The sequence below is a fragment of the Zalophus californianus genome, chromosome 12, assembly GCF_009762305.2.
Source record: "Zalophus californianus isolate mZalCal1 chromosome 12, mZalCal1.pri.v2, whole genome shotgun sequence".
Taxonomy (NCBI): Eukaryota; Metazoa; Chordata; class Mammalia; order Carnivora; family Otariidae; genus Zalophus; species Zalophus californianus.
In genome coordinates, this window is record NC_045606.1 from 34,247,731 (window position 1) to 34,266,167 (window position 18,437).

The 18,437-nt window shown below is 37.9% G+C and overlaps 2 pseudogenes; one reads left to right on the forward strand and one right to left on the reverse strand.

Annotated features, from left to right (window-relative positions):
* Nucleotides 1-3,404: 3,404 nt before the first annotated feature.
* Nucleotides 3,405-3,798, forward strand: LOC113911981 (annotated as a pseudogene).
* Nucleotides 3,799-5,819: 2,021 nt separating this feature from the next.
* Nucleotides 5,820-7,032, reverse strand: LOC113911108 (annotated as a pseudogene).
* Between the last annotated feature and the right edge of the window lie 11,405 nt (nt 7,033-18,437).

Here is an 18,437-nt window from a genome sequence, read left to right on the forward strand (position 1 = left end):
TAACAGTGCACACCCCACACCCAAGTTCTCTTGCAGACCCATCCCCCTCCAACATGCCTTTGGTAGGAGTCCATCCAGAGCAGTGCCACAAGCCTGGCAGTATGTAAGCAGCCCCAACAAGGGCCAGAACTGCAGGTCCTGACTGTCAGTGAAAGCTTCTCAGGGGACAACAGAGGGAGAGCATCCTGCAATTTGGTGCTATTGCACTTCTGGCAAATGCCTGATCTGACTCAACTCAAGCCCGAGGCAGCCCCAGACTGGTCCATAATGACATAGGGAGCAAAACTGCCTACAGCAGGCAAAGAGACATTGCAGATGACTGGACTGAAGACAAATACAGTTCAGCCACAATAGTAGGGTGCATATAGTAGGGTGCAACATACATAGGAGATACCCCTGAAGTGCCAGGTTCTAGTGAACAGGGAACATTGTGCTGCAGGACATTACAGGGCCTCTTCTTCATAAGGCCATTACTTTTAAGAGTAGGAGATCAAGTTGACTTTCCTACACATAGAAATAGAGAATTAGACAAAATGAGGAGATACAAGAATATGTCGTAAATGAAAGGACAAAACTACAGCAAGAGAGCTAACTAAAATATAAGTAATATGCCTGATAAAAAATTTAAAGTAATGGTCATAAAGATATTCACTGGACTTGAGAAGAGTGGAGGACCTCAGTGAGACCCTCAACAAAGAGATAGAAACACCAGAAAGAACCAGAGTTAAATAACTCTATAACTGAAATTAAAATTACACTGGAGGGAATAAATAGTAGACTAGAGGAAGCAGGAGAATGGATCAGTGACCTGGAGGACAGAGTAATGAAAAGCAACCAAGCTGAACAGGAGAGAGAAAAAATAATGAGAATAGATTAAGAGAACTCAGTGGCACCACCAAGCATAATAACATTTGCATGATAGGGATCTCAGAAGGAGAAGAGAGAGAAAAGGGAGCAGAAAATGTTTTTGAAGAAATAATAGCTGAAAACTTCCTGAATCTGGGAAACGAAGCAGATATCCAGCTCCAGGAGGCATAGGGATCCAACAAAATCAAACCAAGGAGGTCCACACCAAGACACATAATAGTTTAAATGGCAAAAAGTAGTGATAAAGAGATAATTTTAAAAGCAGCAAGAGAAAACAGTTACATACAAAGGAAACCCCATAAGACTATCGGCTGATTTTTCAGCAGAAACTCTGGAGGCCAGAAGAGTATGGCATGATCTATTCAAATGCTGAAAGAAAAAAAAACGTGCTGACAAGAATACTCTATCCAGCAAGGCTTGCATTCAGAATAGAAAGATAAAGAGTTTCTATAAATGAAAGTTAAAGGAATTCATGACCACTAAACCAGCCCTGCAAGAAATGTTAAAAGGGATTCTTTCAATGGAAAGGAAAGACCATAAGCAGCAGTAAGAAAAGTAGGAAACACAAAAGCAGTAAAATGAAATATATCTATAAAAATCAGTCCAGGGATTCACAAAATGAAAGGATATAAATTATGACACCATATACCTAAAATGTGGAGGGAGAAAACTAAAGAATGGGTTCAAACTTAAGTGACCATCAACTTAATATAGATTGCTATATGTGTAAGATGTTGTATACAAACCTAATGGTAAGCACAAATCAAAAAACAGTGATAGAAATGCAAAAAATAAAGAGAAAGGAATTCAAGTATATTGCTAAAGAAAGCCAGCAAACTATGAGAGAAGGGAGCAAAAGAATAAAGGAACAGAGAACTATAAATGTAGCCGTAAAACAAGTAACAAAATGGCAATAAATACATACCTATCAACAATTACTTTGCATATAAATGGACTAAACATTCCAATCAAAAGACATAGGGTGAAGGAATTAATACAAAAGCAAGACCTGTCTATATGCTGCCTACAGGAGACTCATTTCACACCTAAAGACACATGCAGATTGAAAGTGACGCAATGAAAAGGCATCCATCAGACAAATGGAAGTGAAAAGCCTGGGTAGCAATATTTATTTATTTACATAGGAAGCAATATTTATTTATTTAAAGTTCTTAAATTACTTATTTAGAGACTTTAAAACAAAGACTGTAGCAAGAGACAAAGAAGGACACCATATAATCATAAATGGAACAATCCAACAAGGAGATACAACATTTGTAAATATTTGTGCACCCAACGTGGAAGCACTCAAATACACAAAGCAGCTAATAAGAAAAATAAAGGAAGTAATCAATAGTAATACAATAATAGTAGGGGACATTAAAACCCCCTTTACATCAATGGATGGATCATCCAGGCAGAAAATTAACAAGGAAATAGTGGCTTTGAATGACACATTGGACCAGATGAATCTAATAGATATATTTGCAACATTCCATCCTAAAACAGCAGAATGCACATTCTTTTTAAGTGCACATGGAACATTCTCCAGAATACATCACATATTAGGCCACAGAACAAATCTCAACAAATTCAAAAGGAATGAATTCATACCATGTATCTTTAACAACTACAATGCTATGAAACTGGAAATCAACCACAAGAAAAAATCGGGAAAGATGACAAATACAATAGAACAGATCAATGAAACCAGGGGCTGGTTCTTTGAAAAAAAAAATCAAGAAAATTGATAAACCTCTAGCTAGACTCATCAAGAAAAAAAGAGAAAGGACTCAAACAAAATCACAAATGAGAGAGGGGAAATAACAAGCAACACTACAGAAATACAAACAATTATGAGAATATTATGAAAAATTATATGCCAACAAATTGGACAACCTAGAAGAAATGGATAATTTCTAGAAACATATAACCTCCCAAAACTGAGTAAGGAAGATATAGAACATTTGAACAGACTAATTACCAACAATGAAATTGATTCAGTAATCAAAAAACTCCCAACAAACAAATGTCTAGGACCAGATGGCTTCTTAGGTGAATTCTACAAAACACTTAAATAAGAGTTAATACCTGTTCTTCTCAAACTAGTCCAAAATATAGAAGAGGAAGGAAAGCTTCCAAACTCATTCTATGAGGCCAGCATTACCCTGATACCAAAACCAGATAAAGATACTACAAGAAAAGAGAACTACAAGTCAATATTTCTGATGAACAATCTTCAACAAAATATTAGGAAACTGAATCCAACAATACCTTAAAGAAGTCATTCACCATGATCAAGTAGGATTTATTCCCAGTATGCAAGGGTGGTTCGATAGTCACAAATCAATCAGTATGATGTATCACATCAATAAGAGAAAGGATAAAAACTATATGATCAATCCGGACTACATGCGCCAGGAAAACAGAGCTGGAGGGTGAGCATGGGTCGAGCCCTGCAGTTGCAGTGGGTGAATTTGGAGGAGCAAGACGCCACCCCCGTGAGAACCTGGAGGCGAGGTGACCAAAGCCACATAATGTCAGTAGTTCATTCATCCGTCCCTGCCAAATGGATTGTGGGGAAGGTGATTGGAACAGCAATGCAAAAAAACAGCTAAAGTGAGAGTGACCAGGCTTGTTTTGGATCCTTATTTATTAAAGTATTTTAATAAGCATGAAACCTACTCTGCTCACAATGCTCTTCAGCAGTGCACAGTTGGGGATATTGTGCTTCTCAAAGCTCTACCTGTTCCACGAACAAAGCACGTGAAAAATGAACTGGCCGAGATCATTTTCAAAGTTGGACAGGTTATAGACCCAGTGACTGGAAAACCCTGTGCAGGAACTACCTACCTGGAAAGCCCAGTCAGCTTGGAAACCACCTGCCTAACCAAAAATCTGGAAGAACTCAATAGCTCTTCAGCACAGTGAAGGAGGATTGGAAGAAGGAGCCAAAGGGAAAGATTTATAAGTTTGCTTTATGGAAAAATGAAATTTTTCTAAGTTTCATTACAAAGTGTAATTTCTCTTCCAGTATTTATGGAATAGCTAAAAGTAAATGAAGTAAAGGCCTTGTTAAATTCTCATAAAAGTTTAAGGTAAAAAAAAACTATATGATCATTTCAATAGATGCAGAAAAAAATCTGACAAAGTACATTTCATGATAAAAACCCACAACAAAGTAGGTTTAGAGGGAACATACATCAACATAATAAATATCTGAAATAAATTGGAAAAAATAGAATTATCTGTAATAAAAAGGGATAAAATATTGATACATGCAATAACATGGATGAATCTCAAAATAATTATACTAACTGAAAGAAGCCAGATGAAAGAGTAGAGATCCCTTTCTATAAAATCCTTTATAAACAGAACTGTCATGACTGAAAGCAAGTTAGTGGGTTGTCTGAGGAGGGAGGAATTATAAATGGACCTGAGGAAACTTGGGAGTGATGATTGTGTTCATTATACTGATTGTGATGATGATTTCGTGGATGTTTACTTTTGACAACATTTATTAAATTATATACTTAAGTATATGCAGCTTACACAATAAAGTTGTAAAAATGGATATATTCAGAGTTTCTTTTGATGTCAAATAATGTACTAATAATGAGGACATCAACTTCTTTTAAATCAAAGACTTTTTCAAATTTCCATGCTTTTTTAAAGTTTTTAATGGACAGCTCAGTTACTTGTGTATAAAGAAAATAGTTCTTAATTGTAGCCTGTATATACCAGTGTTCCCATATCATATATTGCTGCCATTAAAATTTTAGATTAACCCTGGAATAACTTTGCTGAGATCACCCAGAGTGGTGAGAAATTAATCTCTTAGGCATAGAAAGGAATGTTGGGTGTGTGGGATATAAATTTTTTTAAACCTGGAAAATAAAAAGCACTTAAGATTATTTGCCTAAGATATGAACTTAGAATAATTTAACTCTGGTATTGTCTGCAAAAAAGAAAAAAGGTGTTTTTATTTTCTTAAAAAATAAAACTTCTCAACTTTGATAATCAGATATAGTAAACATCAGAGATTTTAAACATGACCTTTCCCATTCTGTTCTTGAATTGATTATTTGTAAACATCTGGGCAGTCATGCATAAGGACACACATTTTGTGTCTTCTGCTGGTACGGCCCTTTCTCCAAACATTTTCAGAATTTCTCTTTAGTAGAGTCATGTCTGAGCCAGAAGGAAAATTGATCTCTTCACTATAGTTATAAATCACCCAAAATGTTATTACAAACTTTATAATCTATTCTGTCTACCAGATCTGGTTCCACATCATATCAGCCTGTTTTCAAAATCCCCACAAATTAATTTCCCCAAACAAATATTTATAACTATTTTGAAAAAAATTCTACTCTTATTTGACTAGTAGGTTGCTTTACCAGTATCCTGGTACAAGGACATGTCTTTTTAGCTTTGACAATAAAGAAATAAGATTTTATTTTTTTTTACGTTTGAAATTAATACATTAGTTCTTCATGGAGAAATCAAGGCCTAAGATACATACACAATAATACCATGTTAATAAAAATAGAAGCCAGCCACATTCTAAGGTCATTTCCGTTAACGGCCATAATTTAAAAATAAGAAAATTAATTTTTCTTGATCCAAATTACGGAAATCTTAAAAATGGTTTTTCTCTAGGGCACCTGGGTGGCTCAGATGGTTAAGCATCTGCCTTCAGCTCAGGTCATGATCCCAGGGTCCTGGGATCGAGTCCCGCATCGGGCTCCCTGCTCCTTGGGAGCCTGCTTCTCCCTCTGCCTCTCTCTCTCATGAATAAATAAATAAAATCTTTAAAAAAAAAAGTTTAAAAAATGGTTTTTCTCTAGAGAATATTATTTAAGAGAACAATGTTACTTTCAGATCTGTTCCGAAATTCAAACTCATTTTGTAGCAGAATTACAGAATAATGTTTTAATTAAATTTGTTTCTCAAAAAACTGTTAGATTTCCATTTCTTTGGGACATACTGCCACCAGTTAGTTAGCTGTTCAGTTTTCCAAGTTAAACTTTATTCATTGCTGTTGAAAATATTAGGGATATTAGAAATATTATATTCATTATTTTTTCATCTTATCAGAAAGACATGGCATCTTGCTAGACTAAATGGATATGTTTAAAGGCATGCAATCTTGGCATCCCCACAATGATTTTAAGGAAGGCACTCAAGGTACCAGTGATCTCATTAACAGGCATATCTTGCCCCTCTTTAAAAAGAAGAGCTGAGCAAGTTAAAACTGACACTAAAAAGAATACTTAAACCATTTGGGGTCACTGTGTAGAAGGGTTCAGTATGTTCAGGGCCCTGTTTAGATAATCTGTGTGCCTTCATAGATTATAAGGTTTAGCAGCAGAATCCAGGCCAAGGTATGTCTCAGCTGAGGCTTTCCAGAAGAGTATTCTTTAAAGCAATGACTAGGCCTTTAACATAGCTGACTGAAGGCACTCCATTTACAGAGTAGATGGTTATGTAACAAGAATATTAGTTTCCATGGTGAGGTTCTAACACAAAGATTAATAAGAATACTACAATGACAAGTATTGCAGAAACCCCAAAATATGGATCACCTTGTTTGCGAGACATTATTTAATATCTCTGTGCCCTCTTCGTTTGGAGCATGAGTGACCGTAACTGTAGATCTTAACAAGGACAACAAGAGTTCCTAATGGAGGCCCTAAGGTGACTGGCTCAAATGCATAAGCAGCCCAGTTGGCAATCTCACTAGCTCCCATTGAGAGCAGTCCAGCCCACAACCTTTCTTTATAGTCAGTGATACTGTAATAGCATTGTACCCCATGGATGGTGGCCCGAATGTGGTGAGCATACATAATGTATAAACTTGTTGAATCACTGTGTTGTACACCTGAAACTAATGTAACATTGTGTTACATTATATATGTACTCAAAAATATTTTCAAAATAAAAACAAAACAAAACAAAAAGATTTGCATGGCCATGTTGATCTGCTTTCATAGATCCTCTTCTAGTAAGTTGCAGGAGAACTTGTTTTTGTTAGTTTTATTTCAAAATGAAGTTTTCTCTAATAAAAATATTGATGCTCATAGACAATCCCAGACTCATATAAAAATCATATAATACATGCTTCTGGATATAGCATTTGCTCCTAAAGCAGCTCCTGTGCATCACATTGATCATAAAGGAAGAAAAACTGTTGATACTGGAAAGAATGTGGTTCAGTCTTCAAATCAGACTTTCACATTCCCATACAGGCTTTAGGCACCACCACAGCCTCTTCATGCCCCTGTTTTCATCTATGTCCTGTGGGAAGTAGGCATGGCCAAGGCTGCTGCTGGGCTCCTCTCCATGGAGAAGTGCCAAGCTGTCCCTTCTAGGATGATCCTTGACCACTTTTGCTGCCACTGCTATGATGAGATCCTGTCTTAGTGGCACCTAATTCTGGACCTGTAATAATAGATATCAGCAATATATCTATATCTATATCAAGTATATTTTTTAAATTACAGTTGAGACACTGTTACATTTGTTTCAGGTCTACAGTATAGTGACTTGACATCTCTTTATGTTCTACTATGCTTACCACAATTGTAGCTACATCGGTCACCATACAATGCTGCTACAATACAAACGACTATATTCCCTGTGCTGTACCTTTCATCCCCATGACTTACTCATTGCATAACTGGAAGCCTGTATCTCCTACTCCCCTTCACCCAATTTGCCCATCCTCCAACCACTCTACCCTCTGGCAACTACCAGTTTGTTCTCTATCTTTATGGGTCTGTTTGTGCTTTTTTTGTTTGTTCATTTGTTTTGGTTTTTAGACTCCACATATAAATGAAGTATGGTGTTTGTCTTTCTCTCTGACTTATTTCACTTAGCATAATACCACTAAGTCCATCCATGTTGTCACAAAAGGCAAGATCTCATTTTTTTTTTTTAGAGCTTAGTAATATTCCATTTACATATATACCACATCTTCTTTATCCAGTCATCTATCGAAGGACATTTAGGTTTCTTCCATATATTACCTATTGTAAATAATGCTGTAGTAAACACAGGGGTGCATATATCTTTTCAAATTAGTGTTTTGGTTTTCTTTGGGTAAATATCCAGCAGTAGAACTACTAGATCGTATGGTATTTCTACTTTTAATTTTTTGAGGAAGTGCCATACTGATTTTCACAGTGGCATTAATTTACATTCCCATCAACAGTGCACCAAGGTTTCTTTTTCTCCACATTCTCACTGACACTTGTTATTTCTTGTCTTTTTGATACTAGTCTGACAGGAATAACATGCCATCTCATTGTGTTTTTGATTTGCATTTCCCTGATGATTAGCAATGTTGAGCATCTTTTCACGTATCTGTTGCTTATTTGCATAGCTTCTCTAGAAAAATGTTCAGATCTTCTGCCCATTTTTTAATCAAATTTGATTTTTTGGTGTTGAGTTGTTTAAGTTCTTTATATATTTTGGATATTAACTTCTTATCAGATACATCATTTGCAAATATCCTCTCCCATTCAGTAAATTGCCTTTTCATTTTGTGGATGGTTACTTTTGTTTGCAAAAGCTTTTTTTTTTTTAATGTAGTCCCTCCCAATAGTTTATTCTTGCTTCTGTTTCCCTTGCTTGAGGAGACATATTTAGGAAAATTTTGCTAAGGCCTATCTCAGAGAGGTTACTTCCTATGTTTTCTTCTAGGAGTTTTATGGTTTCAGGTCTCACATTTAGGTCTTTAATCCATTTGTAGTTCATTTTTGTGTATGGTGTAGGAAAGTGGTCCAGTTTCATTCTTTTGCATGTAGCTGTCTAGTTTTCCCAGCACCCTTTATTGACGAGACTGTCTTTTCCCCATTGTTTATTCTTGCCTCCTTTGTCGTAGATTAATTGACCATATAACTGTGGGTTTATTTCTGGGCTCTTTATTCTGTTCCATTGATTTATGTGTCTGTTTTTGTACCACTGCCATACTGTTTTGATTATTATTGCTATGTAGTAAATCTTGAAATCTAGAATTATGATACCTCTGGCTTTGAGTTGCTTTGAGTATTTGACGTTTTTTATGATTCCATACAAATTTTGGGATTATTTTTTCTAGTTCTGTGAAAAAATGCTATTGGTATTTTGATAGGGATTTCACTGAATGTGTAGATTACTTTGGGTAGTATGGACATCTTAACAGTATTAACTCTTCCAATCCATGAATATATCTTTCCATTTGTTTGTGTCATCTTCAATTTTTTATATCATTATTATATTTTTAATATCACTGTTTTATAGTTTTCAGAGTACAGGTCTTTCACCTCCTTGATTAAGTTTATTTATAGGTATTTTATTCTTTTTGTTGCAATTGTAAAGGGAATTGTTTTCTTAATTTCTCTTAATACTTTAATGAATAAATGAAAAAAAAATAAATAAAAGGAGAAGGATTTTCACCAAGCATGTAGCCTCTCAAACTGATTACTTAAAAAATGGTCTGAGGACACCTCGGTGGCTCAACTGATTAAGTGTCCAACTCTTGATCTCAGCTCAGGTCTTGATCTGAGGATCATGACTTCAAGCCCTGCGTTGGGCTACACACTGGGTGTGGAGCCTTCTTAAGAAAAAAAAAAATGTGGTCTGAATTTGTATATTTATGTGTATAACTCAGTGGGTCCAGTAGGGTCTGATTTTAATATGCTTAGGCTAGAAAATCCCAGCCCAGGAGACAGTAAATGGAGAATCATCACAGAATACTTTCTTTAGGACACTGCTTTCAGAGTTGTTCATTTCTCATTGTGAGTATAAGGAAATAAGGGCCATTGGTCATTTTTATTGAGTATCTATGCTTGACAAACGTCTAGGTACACTTGATAGTCTTTTCCTTTTCTCTCTCCCCTCAACTTCCTGAAGTAATGCTTGGTGCCATCACATAAAAGAAAGTTGTCTCTGAGAGGAAAAAAACAACAAAAAATCTTCATGAGATGCTCCTCCTCTCAGAAACACTTTCAAGAAGAATTGAAAGGAGATCATTTGCTTCTTATTTTTCTAGAGACTTGTTTCCCCACGCCCACGTGTGTGTGGTATGTGTGTGTGTGGTCAGTACAAGTCCTCTGTATGCTTTATAGAGCTTTGCTTCACATGTAGACAGAGACCAAAAGGACCACATTCTTTCTGAATGAGGGGGTAAATTAAGGTCCACACTATTTAACCCCTTGGCTTTTTCTTGGTAGGGAAGTGGCAGGGAAAAGCTTCAGGTTGTGTACCAGCATAGACAATAGAAGCACCTTTTGGTTTTTTTTTTTATTTTATTTTATTATGTTATGTTAGTCACCATACGATACATCATTAGTTTTTGATGTAGTGATCCACGATTCGTTGTTTTCATTTAACACCCAGTGCTAATGGAAGCACCTTTTGCTGACATTGTTCTCTCGAAGCTTACAATTGCAAAATGAAACTTGTTATTTCTAATCCAGAAAGACAGCTGGAACTTTCTACTGTCAAATGCATTGTTAATGTCATATTGGATCATATGATAATAGTGGGATAAATCTAATGGGTTATCTCAACCACACTGCAGACAGTAGAGTGAAGTGAAGTGGGCTAGGTAACAATCCAGAGAAGAACAAGAGGACTGAGTTCCTGAGCCATGTTCAGTTACAGGATTGCATTTGGTTTGCTGTTTAGTTCACCGTGTTGTCCCTACCAAGGGACCTTTTGGAGTATGAACCAAGCTTATTCCACTCATTAGGATTAACTTTGTCAGTTGATTTGTTTATTTTCCATGTAAAACACACCTATGAGGAAATAATGTTCATTACTTACCATCACTGAGAGGGTCTGTCCCCATAATCAATTCTGTTCCCTGGTGTCATTCTCAGGGATGGATGAGTAGGTGGCAAAGGCAATATTTTTCTCTTACTCTGTTTCTTCCAAAAAACTTAAGAAGAGATCTGGCCATATTGACTGTTCATTGACCTAAGATTTGTTGCTCTTTACCTGACAGAGTTAACCTGGATCATTCCTCTCAAGAGAGAGTTGGTAAGAAGGAAACACTGATGAGTTTGTTGGTGCGAATCCTGGGTTCACATCCAGGCTCTGAGTTTGCCAGTTTCTGAACTTTCTGGGCTTCATGTCCTCATTTGTAAACTTCTGGGTTCAGAGAGTAAGAATCAAGTGAGATAATGGAAAATACTTCATATGTAGGAAAAGAGATGTAAAAACATAAGACTTTATTATCTACCACTAGATCAAGGGTTCCCAATTTGTCTGATCATGAGAGGTGTCTTGGAAGCATATTAAAAATACAGAATTCTGGGGCCCTGCCCAGACCTACTGAATTAGAATCTCTGGAGTCAAGGCATGGATTTCTGCAGTTTTATAGCATCCTGAATAACTCTGATGCTCACTCAGGTTTGGGAATCACATTGCCAGGGTTTGAACTTCTTGAAGATGGGAACTGTGTATCTTAGTATTTTAAAATCTCTACACCTAGCACATAGTATTTATATAACCCACTAATGACCAAATTTACTAAGGGCACACTGTGTCAGACACCATGCTAGCCAATGAGGAGAGACAGCACAATCCTGGTCTGTGCTGAACTTACATGCTGTAATCGTTGGTGATGTGGATGTTGCAAGGCAAGTAGGATAGTTTCAGTACACTGTGAGGATGAGTGTCCGAGAAGTTGAGTCATTGAAGAGTTTTAAGCAGTCCTTTGATATGATTTGATGCTGTTGGACTTATCAGTCTTGCCTTTATGTTTGATGTCCAAGAGCATTCTATTTTCAATGCTTTGTTGTGGGCAATATTTCCTATAGAAAATAAAAACTTTAAAGAAAATATTTGATGGATTTTCCCATTGTTCAGATTTCTTGATTCCTCCTGGTGAGTTTCCCTGGATATATGCAGTATGTTCATTTTTACACAACAACATGTTGGGGGCAAGTGCTAGTGGAATTTTGAAATCTAAACACCACAGGTGCTGAATAGGAGCTACTGAAGGACATGCCATGAAAGGGGAGAATGAGAAAATAGATCCTCTGGGGAGTCTTACTCCAAGATGAAATAAACTTTTAAAACAGAAAGAGGCTACAGGAAGGAAAGTTAAAATTCCAGTATCTGTCTTGGGATGTGAAGAACAGCAAGTGTTCTTGACTCAACCCAAACATGGCCGACTGACCCCAGAGTCTGGCTGACCCTAGCATAGCTGGCTTACCCAAGTTTTGCCCATCCCTTCAACCAAATTTGAACCCTGTGTAAGCCCTGAAGTCATTTGGGAGATCATTTGAAAATATTTTCCTCTCTTTGTCTCCTTGGTTTGGACTAAGAATGCTCTGAGGAGAGCCGTGTGGAACCACAGGGGAGAGAGAGCTCATTTTTCTATATATATTTGTGTTTTTATGACCCTTTTCCTGCAAGTGTTGGGCAAGGAAGGAATGATGAAAATTGACTCCTTGATTTTTGCAGTGTGGTGTGAGCAAACGCAGTTTCCCATTGAGGCAGTGTGGTGGGAAAGGAAGCACTGCATTCAAACTTAAAAGCCATAGTTCTGGTGTCCTGCTCTAAACAGCCCTTCAAAGCATGCTGCTGAATGAAGGAAGGATGGACAAATGAAGGAATGCCAGCTGGGCCTGGCCATTTCACCAAACCTGAGGCTAAACTCAGCAACCTCAGGAACGAAGGACCAGGGATTACCACTTTGGGAGTGTAAATGTATCCCAGATGCTGTGTGAGAAGTGAAGATCCAAGCTGTGGCCTCTGCTAGGTGTTCACAGTCTGAGGACCATTGAACAATAAGCTTAGAATTCCATACGTAATTCGTAAGAGGAGAGGTCTCATATTGGATTCCACATGAAGAAGGAGTAAGGACTCTGGCTGAGCTTTGAAGGGTGAAGAGGGTTTGGACAGACAGAAGAGAGGAGAAAGATGCATCTAATGTAGCAGGTAGAGAAAAGGCACAGAAGTGGTTTACATCCTAATGGTAGTGTTTGAGACACAGTGAGCTGATTGAGATGACTGAAGGAGGTATTGGGGATGGAGGGGGAGCAGTGTGGGCCTGAAGGAGGCAAGAGAACAAGGTCTTGGTGTAGCACGAGCACAAGAAAGAACAAGGTGCCACATGAAGATTTTAAGTTGAAGAGCATTGTCCTGGGTGTCTTGTCGGGCAGAGTGGGCCCCTCCACACCCAGCTGTTGGCTGACTCGCTCTTTTGCACAGCCACTAAGCCTGGATGGAAATCCAGTGAATATTTCTGTTGCTCTCCCAGGTGATCAGATCTGCAGATATGTGGGGCAAGTTCCCTTGCACACTCCCTTGTCTGAAAATTAACCAACATGATGGAGACTAGATCACATGCTTTCAAAACAAACCAAGTACTTCTTCCCTCTAATATGATTTACCAGATGACAGATGATCCCAATCCCTGTAATTACTTGGATACTTTAATTGACTTTCAGTGGCAGTAATAAGTAACTGGAGTTCAGGCTTGTAGAATTTCCTTCCTAATTGTCACTGTTAAACCACTCATTACAGAGATAAATAACACACCACTTGATTTAAACCGTTTCTTCCATCCATGTAAATTCCAGTGGCAGTGCCCCAGCATTTGCAGGCTCCTAGGGGAGCTGTTTAGGGGTGAGGAACACGGGCAGTACACCTAGAGGGCTGCCCAAGCTGGTTGGCTGTTTCCTTTGAATTAGCAAGCCACAAGTTTCCAACACTGACGCACTTCCTAGTGCTTTGGATTTAAAAAGCTGTAGAAAGGATAATTGACCACAGCTTGTCAGCACAAGAGATTTACTGTCATTAGTGCAAACTCAGATGAATTACTTTAATATCATGGAATAAAAAAACGGTCAGATACTTTCCTCTCAGTAAGTTAAGGGTACTTAAACAGCTTTTCACAGTTTACTTCTGCATTTGGTGTAAAGGAAGGAGGAAATCATAAAGGGCTGTGAGTGGGAGTGAAGGGGAGGAATGGGATTAACTTGGCAGAGGTAGGAAAAGGTAGATTTCAGATTCTCAAATCAAATCCAAGTGAACAGATTTCTTCAGGGTTTGCTTGTTTTTAGGGTGGTATAAAAACTAAATAAACATTTAAGTTCCCAATATTGATTTCTACTTTTCATTGTAATATTAATTTAGAAAATTCTGTTACAACTTGGGTTTTTCTGTTTGCCTCAGTTGTAGAGAGAAAAAAAACTGCAAATAACACAGGGTAGTTCCTAAAGCCTTTATTACACCATAGACACCAGTTTGGGAGACCTGAATTGTTTCATTCAGGGCCATGCAAATATGGCCCTCTAACTTGTTCTATTTTGTTTTGCTTTTCAATCATCTATTCTTCTGAGGATTGTGTAAAAGAGCACCAGTGCCCAGGCACAAAGAATGCCTAGAACTGGAGCAATTTATTTTCATTTTGCTTCCCTATGGTTCTTTTTGCAAAACTCTTTGCCTCCTAACTCTTAGAACCCAGGACAGGCCACCACTGGCAATTGTTTCATTTTGATTTTGGGGAGGAGGGCTCCATTCCTGTATGATCATTGAAACTAGACTTGCTTTGCTGTCTCCTGCTTCCACTAAGATCTAAACACATGGACCTGGTTCCTGTGGTTATTATAACTGAAATGGAACTAATCTCACTCATTTCTGTGTGGCTCAGCACTGTGGGTTAATATCTGTGAATGTTGTTGCCAATTACTGTCTCTGGGTTAGTTGGTGGTAAGCACTATTTGTTCTTTCGCCTCTTTATTTCTCCAACACACTAGAATATACCTGAGAGGTGAAAGTAATAGAAACTCCCTCTGAAAGGAGAGAAGAAGTCTGTAAAAATCCAGTAGAATTTGTAGTTACTGCATATTTGATTATTTCCCTTTCACCTCTGAGTCTTGTGAGAATCACACAGAGGGAAAAGAACATAAAATAACCTCACTAGTAGCTATATTGTTAAAAACATAAACAATAGCACCAACAAACAGTAGCACTGTGAACCCTGGCCATCATGCTCTAGGTCTGAAAGCGAATGAACTGGACTTCTCAGGATCCAGGAGAGGTGGAAATACCAGAAACTTGGGCCTGCAGGGTCTCTGCCCAACTCTGGTTTCTACTATTTTGAGTGAGTTGTAGCTTTGACTACATCCCATTAATCTAGTGATGGCTTGCTTCCAAATTGCTTTGAAAGAGTCATGGTTTGAGTTTCCTAATTCCATTTTCAAAATTAAAAATTTAGCAGAGTCCCCAACCCCCTGGCCATTTGTCCAGACTTTGTGTGTTTGTGTGACACAGAAAAAGACATAATACTTATTTTTAAAGAAAAAAAGATGTCATGTAAGATGGATAGAGTTAGGGTGGAGAGAGATTTGCAGAAGTAACTTCACGGTTGTCTCAACTGAGTTATAAAATACTCCTCCATTCCTACAAGATGGATGGTAATGGAACTACCTTTATCATTGCAAAATGTGTGTGAAATGGTGGCCGCTTTCATATGAGAAAAAAGAAAATGGCAAGAAATAGCAGTGTACCTGACTGGGTTTTATTAGTGTGTGATGATTCCTTGTTGTAGCCAGGGATCTTTCATGTTCTCCAGCACAGATTGGATTCGGGCCTGACCAGGATGACAACATTACCTCTTGAATGGGTAGCCATTACTTTTAAATAAAATCTGTGTGCTCTGTCTCTGCTCTGGGTGCAGCTTTAACTGACCCATCATATGCCTGGCAGAGTGTCTGAGCCCAAAGGAGATTGAAAATAACTTTGATTCAGATCACATCAGATTGAAGGTGCCTGTAGAAGGGTTGGGAGGCACAGATTGGATGCTGGTCATGCTTGTGGCCAGGAGTGTGCAAAATGGACTTAGTCCATTTCCAAGACCAGAATGCAGGGGAAAAAAACTTTTTATGTATAAATATGACAACCTGACACTCAGAAAGGCTAAGCATCTCTCTCCAGGGATGGCTTGGCCCATATGCTGGGTTATACAGGGTGTTTGAAATTTGCCAGAAAGAGAGAGCGATTGAGAGATTGGGGAGGTGGGGGGGAAGAAAGAGAAAAAAACCAAAGGTTGGATTTAGTTTCTGTTCCTGTTTTGTTTTTTGTAGTAGAACACCAATTAACCTATATTAAATGTTTTACCTGAATGTGAACTAATGAGTAAATGCTTTTCTGGATGAGGTAGGCATATGGTATGTGGGCATGCTTCCCTGGATATCATCTGCCTTGTGGAACTCTTCCTTTTCACCTTCATTGCCCCTGACAGCTCAGCTCATCTTTCTGATAATAGAGAGACCATCAATCACCAGCAGCCCGCCCATAAGTATTGGGGAAGGTGGAGGGAGGTGACAGATATGAAGTCACTAGGAAGACAAGACTGTGTGTGGAGTGACACAAATGGGAAAACTCCAGGTCTTTTCTACAGACATGATTCCCTCAAATCCTTACCATGTCCCTGGGCGTGGATGAACACAGGGGATTTTAGTCTCTACAGTAGGTCCTCAAGATTCGGTGGTATAGATTTTGATGGTTGACTTTAACATATTTCAATTTGGCTTTAATATTTGTATATCCCCTATTATTACATGTTTCCCCCAAAACTTAAATAGTTTTACTTTTAGTCTCTTTCCAGGCAATTTATAAAAGGCAAAAGGTAGGGGCACCTGGATGGCTCAGTCGGTTAAGCGTCTGACTCTGGATTCAGATCGGGTCCTGATCACATGGCTCCAGGGATTGAGCCCTGAGTCAGGCTCCCCACCCAGCGAGAGTCCACTTGGACACCCTCTTCCTCTGCCCCTCCCCCTGTTCGTGCTCTCTTTGTCTCAAATAAATAAATACATATTTTTAAAAATAAAATGCAAAAGGTATAAAAAAGTAAGTGAAAATAACTTCTAATCTTACCACCCAGTGATAACCCATGTAATACTTTCATAAGTGTCTTTCTAGATACTTTTGCTATGCATGTATACACACAGATACAAACATAAATAAACATGTAGTGTTCTTTCAGAAATCTTTTTTCGTTTAGAAACATGTCATGGCCAAATTTCTATGCCCATAACTGTATTTTATGTCATTCTCTCCAGTGACTTCTTGGTGTTAATTATATGGTTTCTTTTTCATTATTATGAAGTACTTGTGGGTACATCTTTACATATTTTATGACATCTTTAGGATAAATTTCTAGAAGTGGATTTGATTAGAAGATTATGAGTGTTTGAAATGTGGCTATGTGTTCTCATGTTGTCTTCTAAAAGGTCATATTAATGGGAGGTATCATGGATGCATCCATGGTAGTTTTTTTTTAAGTAATGCTTACATATTTATTTCCTGCCTTTCTACAGTACAGAAAAAATATCTAATTACTATGTAACACTCTTTTAGAAGGAAAAGTCATACTATAGTCAGATGACTATTTTGTCAAATTAATTGTCCTTTTATGGTTCCTGGGTTTTAGTTATTATTTGCTATTAAAAAGTAATATAAGTGGTCATTTCTTCAAGTTTCTTTGTGATTTTCAGTTGTAATTTTGTGATTTCAGGCTAATCATTCTGTGTGGGCATGGTGATATTTGGGTAGTTTGTAGGGAGGCATATATGTTAGATTTGCTTTGGAGTTTAAGTTGCAGAACAGCTAGGTGATTCCTCTGGACAGTGTAATGTGAATGCAAGACAGAGGCACTGTGGGTGTCTCATCCCCATTCAGTCTGAAAACTGACCAGCAGCAGGCAGCATAAATATTCAGGCCATGCACATGTGAAGGCATATACCATGAAGACACATGCAGATAGAGGTTCAAAGGTTCTTAGCCCGTTGCTAAGGAAACATGTCCGTAGTCTTATGAATAAACAGAAGATAGGTGAACTGAGAGTGTCATGTGTGGATGGGGGAAGAGGTAGAGAAAGAGTTATTGTAACAGAAAAGTATGGAACACATTGGAGTAGGTTGGGGAAAATTAGGGACAGAAACCACCATACCTAGGCTTTTTAGACATCAGCAAAATAATCAGACGAAGGCAAAAAATGTAGTCTCACTGGCAAAACTGAAACTCAGACACAAAATAAACAGTTGTATAAATTGAACCAGTTGGTTTTTAGTGATTTCAGTGCATGTGTATGTGTATGCCTGTGAGTTTGCATAGAGTTCATTGTTCCGTAGTGGGAAGCCATCATGAAATAGAATGACAGCCCGATACGTTATATCGTGAAGCTCAGTTCTTTAAATATGAAATCACAGCCAGCCCCTCTGGGTGCAAACATAAGGCGTGAGAACTAGCCCAGCACCACTGCTGTTATCATCTGGTATCTGGGCCCTTCATTAATATTTATGGAGCCGTAGATTAAGCATAGACCCCCTCCATAACTCAGGGAACCAACTCTGCACTCAAAATAGTTTAATCTTGGCTTTTAATGTGAAAGCAAAAATTTTTAAATGTTTGCAAATCCAAAAAAAAAAAAATGTGCCTTAAGATAGGCTACATGGCTTTAAAAAGTTCATTTCTCCTGAATTGAGAACCCATGTCCTGTTCTAAAATAATCCTGCAGATAATTTTGGCTCTACTCCCTTCTGAATGGTCCTTTAAAAAAAAAA